The following is an 11,011-nucleotide window of genomic DNA, read 5'->3' as shown; positions in this document are numbered from 1 at the left end:
CAGCAGCTCTAAATCACATCATTTACTTAGTAACCCTTACCTCAGACTATTATCTGATTTAAGGTTAATGTTAAAAAGTTTCTGTATGTCAATATGAGTATCACAAACTTATATATCATAATACAGAGACATAAATGAGGAATATTTACCTGCAGGTGCAATATTATGCAGCATTTATCTCCAGCTCTAAGCACCAGGACACAGAAGGAGGGGAGACAGGGAGGGAGGCGAGGGAGGGAATGAAATGAGGGAGGTAGAGAGTCTGCCTGGATTAATTTGCAGCGTTTGAGTTTGATGTTTGAGCTTCGTCTAAGTTATGGATCTGCAGCATCCAATCATGTCTCAGTCAACATTCAATGGATGGCGCTCTGTTATCTTAGATTATATGTATTATTTAATATTTCTTTTAAAAATTATGTACACATGTGAGGGATGTAAGAGAAGAAGGCTGATAAATGTAAGGAAGAACAGGAAAAAAGGAACACATCCCAGTTCTTAATCAAACACGCTGGTATGAGAACATTGCATGATGGATTTGCCCAGGATCTAATAACTGAGTTCAATTAATAACTTCAGAAGCCAAATCCTCCTCTCCCTACTCTCTGCACTTAGTGTCTCAGGGTCTGCCCTCCAGTGGTTCGAGTCCTACCTCACAGGGAGATTTTTTTAGAGTGTCACGGAGGGGAGGAGTATCCAAACACCACCTCACTTGGTGCAGTCATCCTCTCTTAAGGCTTCTCTCATCACTGCTATGCAGACGATACACAGCTGTTCCTATTCTTTCCACCTGATGACACAACTCTCAGCTCGGATCACATCCTGCCTTGCGGATATTTCCAAGTGGATGAAGGAATGTCACCTTCGACCCAACCTGTCCAAGACTGAGCTTATTATCATTCCAGCCAATACAACCATTCAACCACAGATTAATATCCAGCTCAGATAAAATAAACTCATGCCCACAAAGTCTACCCAAAATCTGGGTGTCATGATTGATGACCAGCTAATGTGTAAGGGTCATGTGGCCTTGGTTGCTTGGTCTTGCCAGTCTACTCTCTGTAACATTAAGAGAATCAGACTCTACCTGACAGAGCATGTAACACAGCTCCTGGTACAGACTCTTGTAATATTGAACTCATTACTGGCAGGCCTCCCTGCATGTACAGTTAATACTCTGTAGATGATCCAGATTGCAGCGGCACGTCTGGTCTTTAACCAACCAGACAGTACACGCCACTCTTCTGTTTATCTATCTACAGCTGCAGCTTGCATCAAATTCAAATCTCTAATCATTGCTTATAAAGTAGTCACTAAAACTGCTCCTGTTTACCTGAAATCCCTCGTTCAGGTCTACACTCTCTCTCGCCCAGTATACTCGGCCAGTGAAAGGTGCCTGGTACTCCCATTATATCAGGGTCCTAAGTCACCGTCTAGACTCTTCTACTCTGGTTTACTTTAATGGTGGAATGAATTACCCAACTCCATTTTATCCGCAGGCCCTTGCTACTTTCAATAGACTATGCACTCAGGCAGACTATTCTCCCCTTATGTCCCCAGTAGTAGAATTAATCTTAGCTAGCCTTGATTCACATTATTCATTATTGCTGACATCTTTGATCCAGAACCATAAACACTATACTCATCTCAGCAATGTCATCTGAAATGGAATCCTGAAGCCCAGGGAACGTTGTCATTATTACTAAAAATGCTATCTCCACCTCTCCTTAGATCAACCTAGTAACAGGCGATAATTTGGAGTTACACCACTTTCAGACTTGGTGCACTGTTGCAAAGTAATGGCTGCATGATGGCTAGATATTCATTTCCTCACACACTAACAAGTCAGACTTGCAAACTGCTCAAGTGCTGGGACTCAACATAGCTTATAGGCAACCACTTTTCTGTGGTTAATAGCCAATTCTTTTACAAATCTAACAGAAGCATACTCATTGTTGGAAACAACAAAAAATTCTACACATGCAACACAACAAAATGAAAAGGTAAACACAGATCACTCGTGAAAATGATGAGTCCAACACCTTAAGCTGTTTTGCAGAAAACAACCCTGTAAATGGCACAAAGCTGAGTGAAAAACTAACAAAAATAATGCACATTTCAGAGACATTCTCAATGATATCCCTATTTATTGTTGATCACATGACTTTGCTCCTTTCCTGCATATAACTGATGACATTTATAAAGCCAAGAAAACAAAAAAGTTTATTTTTTATGGCCTTTATTAGGGTTAAACTTATGAAGAAAGAGAATACTGGGACAACAGGGAGATGCAGTTGAAACACTCAGCACACACGAGTCTGGTATGAAAGCCGTGACAGCATGAGTGGGGGCTGACACACCGCCATGTACCTATTATGAAACTGTGGTCAAGTTTGCCTTGCCTCCAGGCAAACCTGCTTGCTGTCCTATCAGCCATGACCCTAATTGTACAGCTCCTTTCCTTCACAAAATCAAACTGATGAATTAGAATAAAATCTCCCCTTCCATTCTGTGCTGATAAAGACATGCACTATTTAGACCAAAGCTTTCTCTTACCAAGCTGAGAACATGTGGATTCCTGTATGAGCAGCTATTTTTAAAATGGGAGTGTATGTGACTTCTTGGGCTTTTGGGTCAAGCCTTAAGTGGACACTTTAGGAACTGCACTTCTGCATTGGCTGCATTTTTCATCACTGCGGGTTCGCGGACACGCTTGTCCTTGGTTAACAGTTCCTCAGCCGAGAAAAGTTTGAACCTCCGGCTCCTCATCTGGGTTCTAATCCTCTCCTGTCTCCCTCACTGGACACCTACTCTGATAAATGTATGTCTCCATCTGCCATCAATATGTAGACTACTCATGTTCAACAGATGGAAACCAGAGGGCGCTAATTCTGGTCCTGTTTGCTCTGCAGCTCTAGAATCTGCCAATAAAGTTTTGTTTGAGGAAGTGCTTCACACCAGCTCTTCTAAATATTATGAAAACCTCCTTCTTGGCTTCCACCTTTCAGCCACTATGCCTGACCTTGGGCATCATTACTACAGGGACAGCTCGCCTATTGACTATAGTTTTCATATATGAGTGTAAATTACTTTCTAATAAATAGAAACAGATCAGATAAAACATAATTGTGGTGGGCTCCAAAGGGTGTTAAGGAGATTAGGTTGCCGTGTCTTGTATTGATCACAATGATGGTGTATTGAACTGTGTGAGATTATACTTTCTAATCTGCTCTAAGACTTTTTTTCTGTTGCATTGTGACCCTGGTCACTTCTTCCAGCTTAGCAAGTCTTCTTACAGCTCATAGTGGCAGGAACAATGAGGTAAACATCACTTTGATGCACAATGAAGCTAGAAAATAATGTGTTCTAGTGCCAGCATGTGTCAGCTAAAACAGAGAGAAACCTTCAAAATCTTTGTATTGAATCATACCTGCGCTCAGTGTTGTTCATAAGCTGACTCATACAGCTTTTTGTTTTGGCAAACTTTAGTTTTAAATGTTCAGATTTTTGACTGCATCTGTTGTTCTTCAGATAATGAGAAAATCAAATCTAAAGCCCTGGATTTTGGACTGTTGTAAAGACAAATTTAAAGTTCTCCTTGGAATCCATGAAACTGGAAGAAGTTTGTAGATTATAATATTAATCCCCAAATGATTGGAAAGTTAATCAAGTTTGAAAATTAATTATTTGATGCTCTAAATAGAAAATTGTGAAACAAGTAATAAATGAGCAAACTAATGAATATACAAAGATAATTATACACACACAAATCGTGGATAGTACACTAATAACTTGATGAAATCAGACACAGAGGATGCTTTGATCACTTCCCATCATCCTGTCCAGCAGCGATGCATATCATGGAAGAAAATAACATGAAAAACACTTCACAAAACCTCAGCTCTTAGTTTTTCTTCATATTACAGACACAGGTACAGACATATGATTTTATCAGCAGCCAAAGGTTGAAAAAAAATCATAAAAACCATGTTCAACCTGTCTCCTGAGAGGTCCTGTAAGTCCTTGAGTTGCTTTAACTTCATACTTTTTCAGGCAACATATCTGTTATTTGTGCTGACACTTTCTCAAGTCATAATTTACTCCTTGACTAGATGGATATTTTATGTTTAGAGGGGCAGCTTTGGCATAAGGTTGCATATTGGTGAGCTGTTTGGTAGAAAAAAAAAAAGATGGGTTTGTCCTCCAAACCAGCACCTCCTTTTTTGAAAAAACATGCCCCAAATTTTTGAAAATTTATAACAACTCAAATCTTCCTACTACATGGGAAAATCTGGGGAGTAATTTTTCCAGAGTAAAAAGTATTTTACTCAAAAATCGTAAAATCTACTCTTTATTGAGTGTAATTATTACCAGCCACCAAGAGAGTTGAAGTAAAAACACAGAGTAAATTCTGCCAGTGTAAAACTTTTAACCACACCCACTCAAGTTCCAGCTCAGCTGGTGTAACTCATGGACGGTCACAGCTGCAGCTTGTCAGGTGTCCCAGCTGCAGATAATCCTTGGCAATCAAGATCTCCTCACCAGGTGATGAACCTTCAGACACCTGTGTACTGCAGCTTCTAGTCAGGTAACTCCTTTTCAACCTTTGATAATCTAGTGATTTTTCCGTGAATTTTTATTTATTTATTTATTTTTTATCTTGTCCAACTCCATTTGTCCTGTTTTTTTTGCAGAGTCTCCGTCTTTCTACCAGTGCTATTTCCAACCACCAGCCAGTACACTCACCATCATTTGCACTATTGTTGTCCAATAAACTTATTTAACTTTACCACCTTGTCTCATGCTCTGCTCCTGAGTTCTTGTCATATGTTCATCGCAATTGTCTCTTAATATTAGAACACCATGTAAAATATGTATAGGCAAAAACTCCTCTTTTGTTGTTACACCTTTTATAGGTGGAAAGGCAGAATTATCTATTAAGAGGAAAATGTAGCTCTATATAAAGAGGAAGGTCAGTCCATTTAGAGAAAGATTCAGCTCTACATAACCATTACTCAATTCTATATGGAGTAGAAATTGTTCCGTAATGAGTAGAAACATTTCTATAAGGAATGAAAAACAGCTCAGGAAGGACTAAATACAACACTGTATTGAGAAAAAAACAGCTCTATAATGAATAAACTATGGTCTGAATTACTCTGTAGTGAGTACAATTGCTGTAGAGTTGTTTTTTATTTTATTTTTTATTTTAAGTACATAATCATCATTTACAGTTAAATATTAAAACTTTTTAGAGTAAAAACAACTCTGAAAATATTACTCTGTTAGCAGAGTAGATTTTACTCCAAATAGACTGGGACCAAATGTTATATTTTTCAGAGTAAAATTTTACTCAATTTGAGTAAAATTTACTCAGGTAAGTTTACTGTGTATAATTGGCAGCGTGTCTGTCTTTTATGTCTTAATTTGAGCGCAACACCGTTGCTCCAATTGTCCTTGATACCTCCCAGAAGAGTTCCTGGGTGAACTGGTTCAAAACTGGTGCCATTAAAAAAAAAAAGTACAGATTTTCTTTTGAATCCTACAATGTGTTGCATACCATTCACCTTGGAAGTCTCATGTCAGAACTGGGAATGACGTCTCACCCAGGCGGAATGTATTTCATTTGTTACGAGCTCTAAAGAGTACGTGACAAAGCAGGCGTTTTGTGCTATTGAGATATGCTACTTTGCCTTTGAGAGCATTGGGTTGATGGTTCGGGAGAGACTGCTATCAGTTTAAGCTGCAGTAACAATTTTTGACAAAGCAGCAGAAATGGAACACTGGAAGAAAACTGGACTTCTTTGAAACATACTCACCAGGAAATGCATTTGGATGAGATGATGCACCTGATCCCTGATCCCCGATCAAAGTAAGCTTTCTTTGATAAACAAGATAATACAGGAGATTGGTCACATGTTGTTTGTAGAATCAGGTTCAACTGCTGTTTTGTCAGCTGTAGTTGCTGGTACATGGTGCTTCAAGTGCTTAACCCTGTTCAGCCTTTCACAGTTTTAGTCAATGAAAATGCAGAAAACATTTTAGTCCAGTTTTTGACGACAAGAAGTCCTTACATTTTAGTCTTTACTTTAGTCACATTTTATTTTCTGTCTTAAAAAAAATTAGCCAAACAGTAAAAAATTAAACACTCATTTTATACAATAAATAGCATACATATAATAATCTGAAATAAACTGATGAAAATACTCATACATTGGATAACAGACTTTTGTGATGACAATCATTGATTTTTGTTCAAAATGTATTCTTAGTAATGTGCCCTAATTATCAAATTCTTCATTGATAATATTAGTAATATTATGAAGAATATTTGTGCATTTGGGTCGGCCAAATGAGACAATATGTTTTTTTAACTGAATTCATGGTTTACAGCTATCTTAAACTAATAATTAAACAAACATTTCTCCTTTAAAGGACCACATTTATTCAGATTCCTTGCTAAAAACTTCAATTCTAATTTCTCCATGTGACTTTGAACACATCACAATAAGTTAATTTTATTCTCCTTGAATTGCCAAAAGTCTGAGCCTCTTTAAACACTTCCTAATGTAACATAAGTCTAATTAGCTTTTGTCTCACCAATTTCAGCACAGATTTCAAGTTTGGATGAATATTTTTAACTAACTGGACCAAGTTCAAGGTTTTTGAGTTTTATTTATTACTACTACTATGACCAAGACTGAGGGGGCTACTGTAAAACAGCATCAGAAGCTAATATTAGGAGTATATGCTACTAAACAGCTGATAAGAATTTTTAAACAATTCAAAGGCAGGCTGGCTGCATTTTAGTTTAATTTCTTGTAAAAACTACCACTTGAATACAGAGATCTACATGTTTAATCTACCTATCAGCTGCTCTCTCTGTCACACTGCTTCACACACACAGGCACACCACTCCCTCTCTCTAATGACAGCAGGTCAGACACACAAAGGAGAAATATCACAGAATCTGAATGTCCGGATATTTAGCCTCGTCTCATCTGTGTAACAAAAGCAATCTACTTTTCGTCAGTTTTTATCATCAGTAATCTATTTTTAGCCTGTCCTTGTCCCATCTCCCTTATTAAAAAAGGTTGTTAGCAAACATTTTTCGTCATGATTTTTGTTAATGAAATTAACACTGCTTGGAAAGAGTTGTGTTTTTGGAGGTGGTACCATTTGCTTACAGCTGGGGTGCACATTTTAGGTGCATGTGTTTCAGCAGTCCACTCCATGCTCGATACTGTGAGTGACTCTGGAGCTTTGGTAGGTGAAAACCAGGTGACAGTAAGACAAAATGGTCTGATAGGCAAGGTGAGGAGAGTTGCTGCCTGCCTAACCCCATGGTCAAAACCAGGCACTGTTGCAGGTTCAGCAAGAAAACATATCTGCAAACTTTTATTTTATCTTAACAGAACATTTTGTCTCTTTAGTTCCTGTAACTCATCCTGAATTGCTTTGGAAATGTCCGTGCTGAGTGGAGTCCATCTTCCTTTAATGTGAGCGCCAGTGCCCACCTGCATGCTGCATTAAGGATCACCTGAGTATGTTGGGTGACCTCAAGAAAGAAATTCAGACATGTACTTTATAAGGAGAGGAGCAACAAGTGAGCCAGTCAGGTGTAACAAAGCAATGCAGATTCCCCCACAGGCACACACACAAGTAGCATGAAAACAATATCGGATTATCTTTACACAGTTTTATTAATCGTTTATCAATCAAACCATGCCATTTTTAGTGGCAAGTCGGTTCACAAAGGCATTAACACACAAACAGTAAAATAGTGGCATAAGTTTTCCTTTAACTCCGTTCCGCCCAACTCTCCCTCAAAACCACAACACAGACAAAGCTATAATCAATAATCACAGTAGCCACTACATAAAAAATGATATCAAAATTTCACATACATAATAAAATCACATACCGATTAAGCCATGACACAGAAGACTTCACTCTAACTTCTTTTGAGCTGCCCTGCACCTGCACAGCCTAGATATAAATAACTCGTGATCAACCTCTACAGCTCTCATCCCCCAGTATGTTATTTGAAAATTCACTCATACCTCTTCATCTAGCATGAGATCAGCGAAACGTCTGCCTCACAATGCCCAGCAGCCAGCTTCTCAATCACAGCTGCACACCTGCACCTGGACACACCATTACCTGAGCCCCGCCCCCCTATGACAGTCCTGTGGCTGCCCTGCCTTACATTCACCCCCTCAACTTAGATCATCGTCCTGATGACCCCAGGACGATCCATATACCAATGACATTCTATAACGGGGTTCCCCTAAAGACTGTCAATAAACCCTGTTAAAATATCTTTAAGGGTGCATAACCAAAGACTGTCGAGCTGTGCCACTACCTTAGTCCCAGCTGTACCCTCTTGCCTTGGGATCACTGATTTTGGCAGATGGTAGGGGTTGGTGTGCACTCCAGCTGTGCTTCATGTAGGCCGTCTCACCATCACTGGAGAAGGGCACCGTTCACCCTCTGACGGCCCTGAATCCTCCTCTTGAGGTAGCTCAGCCTCTGAGGTCTCCTCCTCACTTTGCTCCAATCCCCTGATACCTGTGCACATCTCCTCTTCAAACTCCTCAGAGGCACCTGCTCATGCAGCCATTTGATCAGTACTCCTGCTGTCTGGCTCCATCAACCTTGTCGGGACCATTGCAGCATCATCGCCTGACCCCTCATCCTGGATACAATATACTGCTCTGATCTGGACTCCACAATAACTTGTTTTTGTCTTGTCTTGAACCAGAGGGCCTCAGCTCCATGCGATGGACATTACTTGGAGCCTGAGAGCCGTCCACAGGAACAATGGTATAAACTGCCCCTGCTGAGTTTGGCTGTGCCACAACCTGGTAAGGCAACCTGGTAACCACGTTCTGTATTGATGTCTGCCTTTAAAGGCACAATTCTGCTTATAGACCAGCTGACCCTCCTACACAGTACTGTGGCCCCTGACCTCATTTGTGGGCCTCTGCTGCCAGAATTAGCTGTCTCCAACAGGACGTCTAAAGGTAAATTGGGAGACTTGCCAAACATAAGGAAGTACGGTGTGTAGCCAGTGCTGAAATGCTCAGAAGTGTTGTAAGCAAAAACTACCTCCGGCAAATGCTCCAACCCCCTCCTTTTTTTTCTAGGGGCAGAGTTCTCAGGAGGTCATGCAGTGTATGGTTGAACCACTCAACCCGCCCGTTCCCCTGTGGGCGGTACGGCTAATTCAGTAAAGCTAATTCTGTAAACCTTGCACAGATGCTGTATTATCTCTACCTCAAAGCATCTCCCTTGGTCAGAATGGGATCCCCTCAGGTGCCTCATTCCCATTCAGGTGCCTGGTCCTGGCCCGCTGAGGTGAGCATGCTGTCATACAGACTGTCAAGAAGGCTGTGGGGCTGGCCCCCCTCCACTCTTGGTCTTTTGGGGTCTCCCTCTTCATCCATAACACTGTCTGCTGGTATTGTGTCTACTTGTGTTGTGCCAGGGGGAGTTGTCTCTGCCTCCTCTGTCAGCCAGGCTCTGGCTTGATCTAGTGTCTCTGTTAACAAGGCTTGCTCCTTGTAACGTGGGTCATGCAGACATGCAAGCACCACTTCTTTTGCCTCTTCCACCTTGGGGAACCTCTTCTCCAGGCTTTCAAGCATGGTCTTCGTCAGAGTCTTGATTCCTGCTGTGTTTGGTCCCTCTGACTGTAACAGACATCACAGCACCGCTACACAGGGTATAATGCAGGAGGCTGAGGAGTCTGCTTTGCTCATTTCAAGGGTTATTTCTTCCATTGATGTCAGGGTCTCCACCAGGTTTGCTGCTAGGTCCCAATCTTCTGCAGTTGGACATATGAAATGACCGTGGTCACTAGAATAAGCTGTAATCACCCTCTTGTGCTCCAGCATCCCGACAATCATAGGAAGTATGAAGTTCCACCTCGATGTAACTGCCAGGATTATGGAATGCTGAGGGACACCAACCTCCTCCTGAATGACAGAGAGTCATTGCTGGACTACTACTGAGTGACTACTAAGTGCGTGACTATGCTTCTAAGTTTGGCCAGTATGTCCCCCATCATTCTGTGGGAGTTGAGACCATCAGTAATTATCAGCTGCAGTGTAGCAGCACATCAGCTGCCTCGTGCCTTTTATCATGTTTGCAGCATTGTCCCTCAGCACCAGGTGGACATGCTGTATGTCAATATCCCAGTCTTTAAGTAAGGTCAGGAAAGTCTCATATATGTTTTCTCCTGTGTGGGACCCAAACATGTCCTTTACATTCAACACAACCTGGACTCCCTCCCAGGTTTTGTCAATAAAGTGAGCAGATAAGCTCAAGAGAGCCTCAGTGGATCCAGACCAACAGTCAGTAGTAAAGGCAATACTGTCTCCAACATTTTCCACTGAACGGAGTTGCTTAACTTTTCTTTCATCTTGAGAGTGCATTGCATCCATCAGTTGAGTACGGAGATACTTTTCACTCTTCAGAGGATACCTGTGCTCTGCCTTAGCCGTTCATTGTTTAAAACTTGTACCTTCCACAACCGCGTAAGGCAGCATATCTGTAGCAATCATTTCCATGATCGTTCCTTTGCTCTTGAGTCATTGGGGGTCCACTTTGTGGCTCTATCCAATACTTATGGGAGTGTGGGCTGAGTCTGTGACACTGTCTTTGATTGGGCCATCTTTCCCTGAGCTGTCTCATATGCCTCACTGTGTTTGGCTTTGGGGCGCTGCCATAGGTTGGTTGTATCTTTTGTTTTTTTGCCTGTTTGATCCCTGGCTTGCAAGAGCTGAACAAATGTTACAGACTACTTCACCAGAGATGTCCTTGGTAAAGTAGTCCTACTGTGACCACCTTCTTTTGCCATCTGTTAAAGAAAAATCAAAAACATAAATAAGACATAAATATAAATTAGTGAAATATACACCAAATATATCAGACATTAAGTATCCTTCTTCTGTTTACATAAATCGAGCTTGCCCACTCCCACATTAGACTAAACTTAAAATGTTGTTGA

The 11,011-nt window shown here is 40.9% G+C and overlaps 1 pseudogene; it reads right to left on the bottom strand.

Annotated features, from left to right (window-relative positions):
• Window positions 1-9,320: 9,320 nt before the first annotated feature.
• On the bottom strand, window positions 9,321-10,571 carry LOC121511907 (annotated as a pseudogene).
• Between the last annotated feature and the right edge of the window lie 440 nt (window positions 10,572-11,011).

The sequence above is a fragment of the Cheilinus undulatus genome, linkage group 1 (assembly GCF_018320785.1).
Source record: "Cheilinus undulatus linkage group 1, ASM1832078v1, whole genome shotgun sequence".
NCBI classification, from domain to species: Eukaryota; Metazoa; Chordata; class Actinopteri; order Labriformes; family Labridae; genus Cheilinus; species Cheilinus undulatus.
Note: the sequence above shows the minus strand (reverse complement) of the source record. Positions and strands in the feature narration are given on the sequence as shown.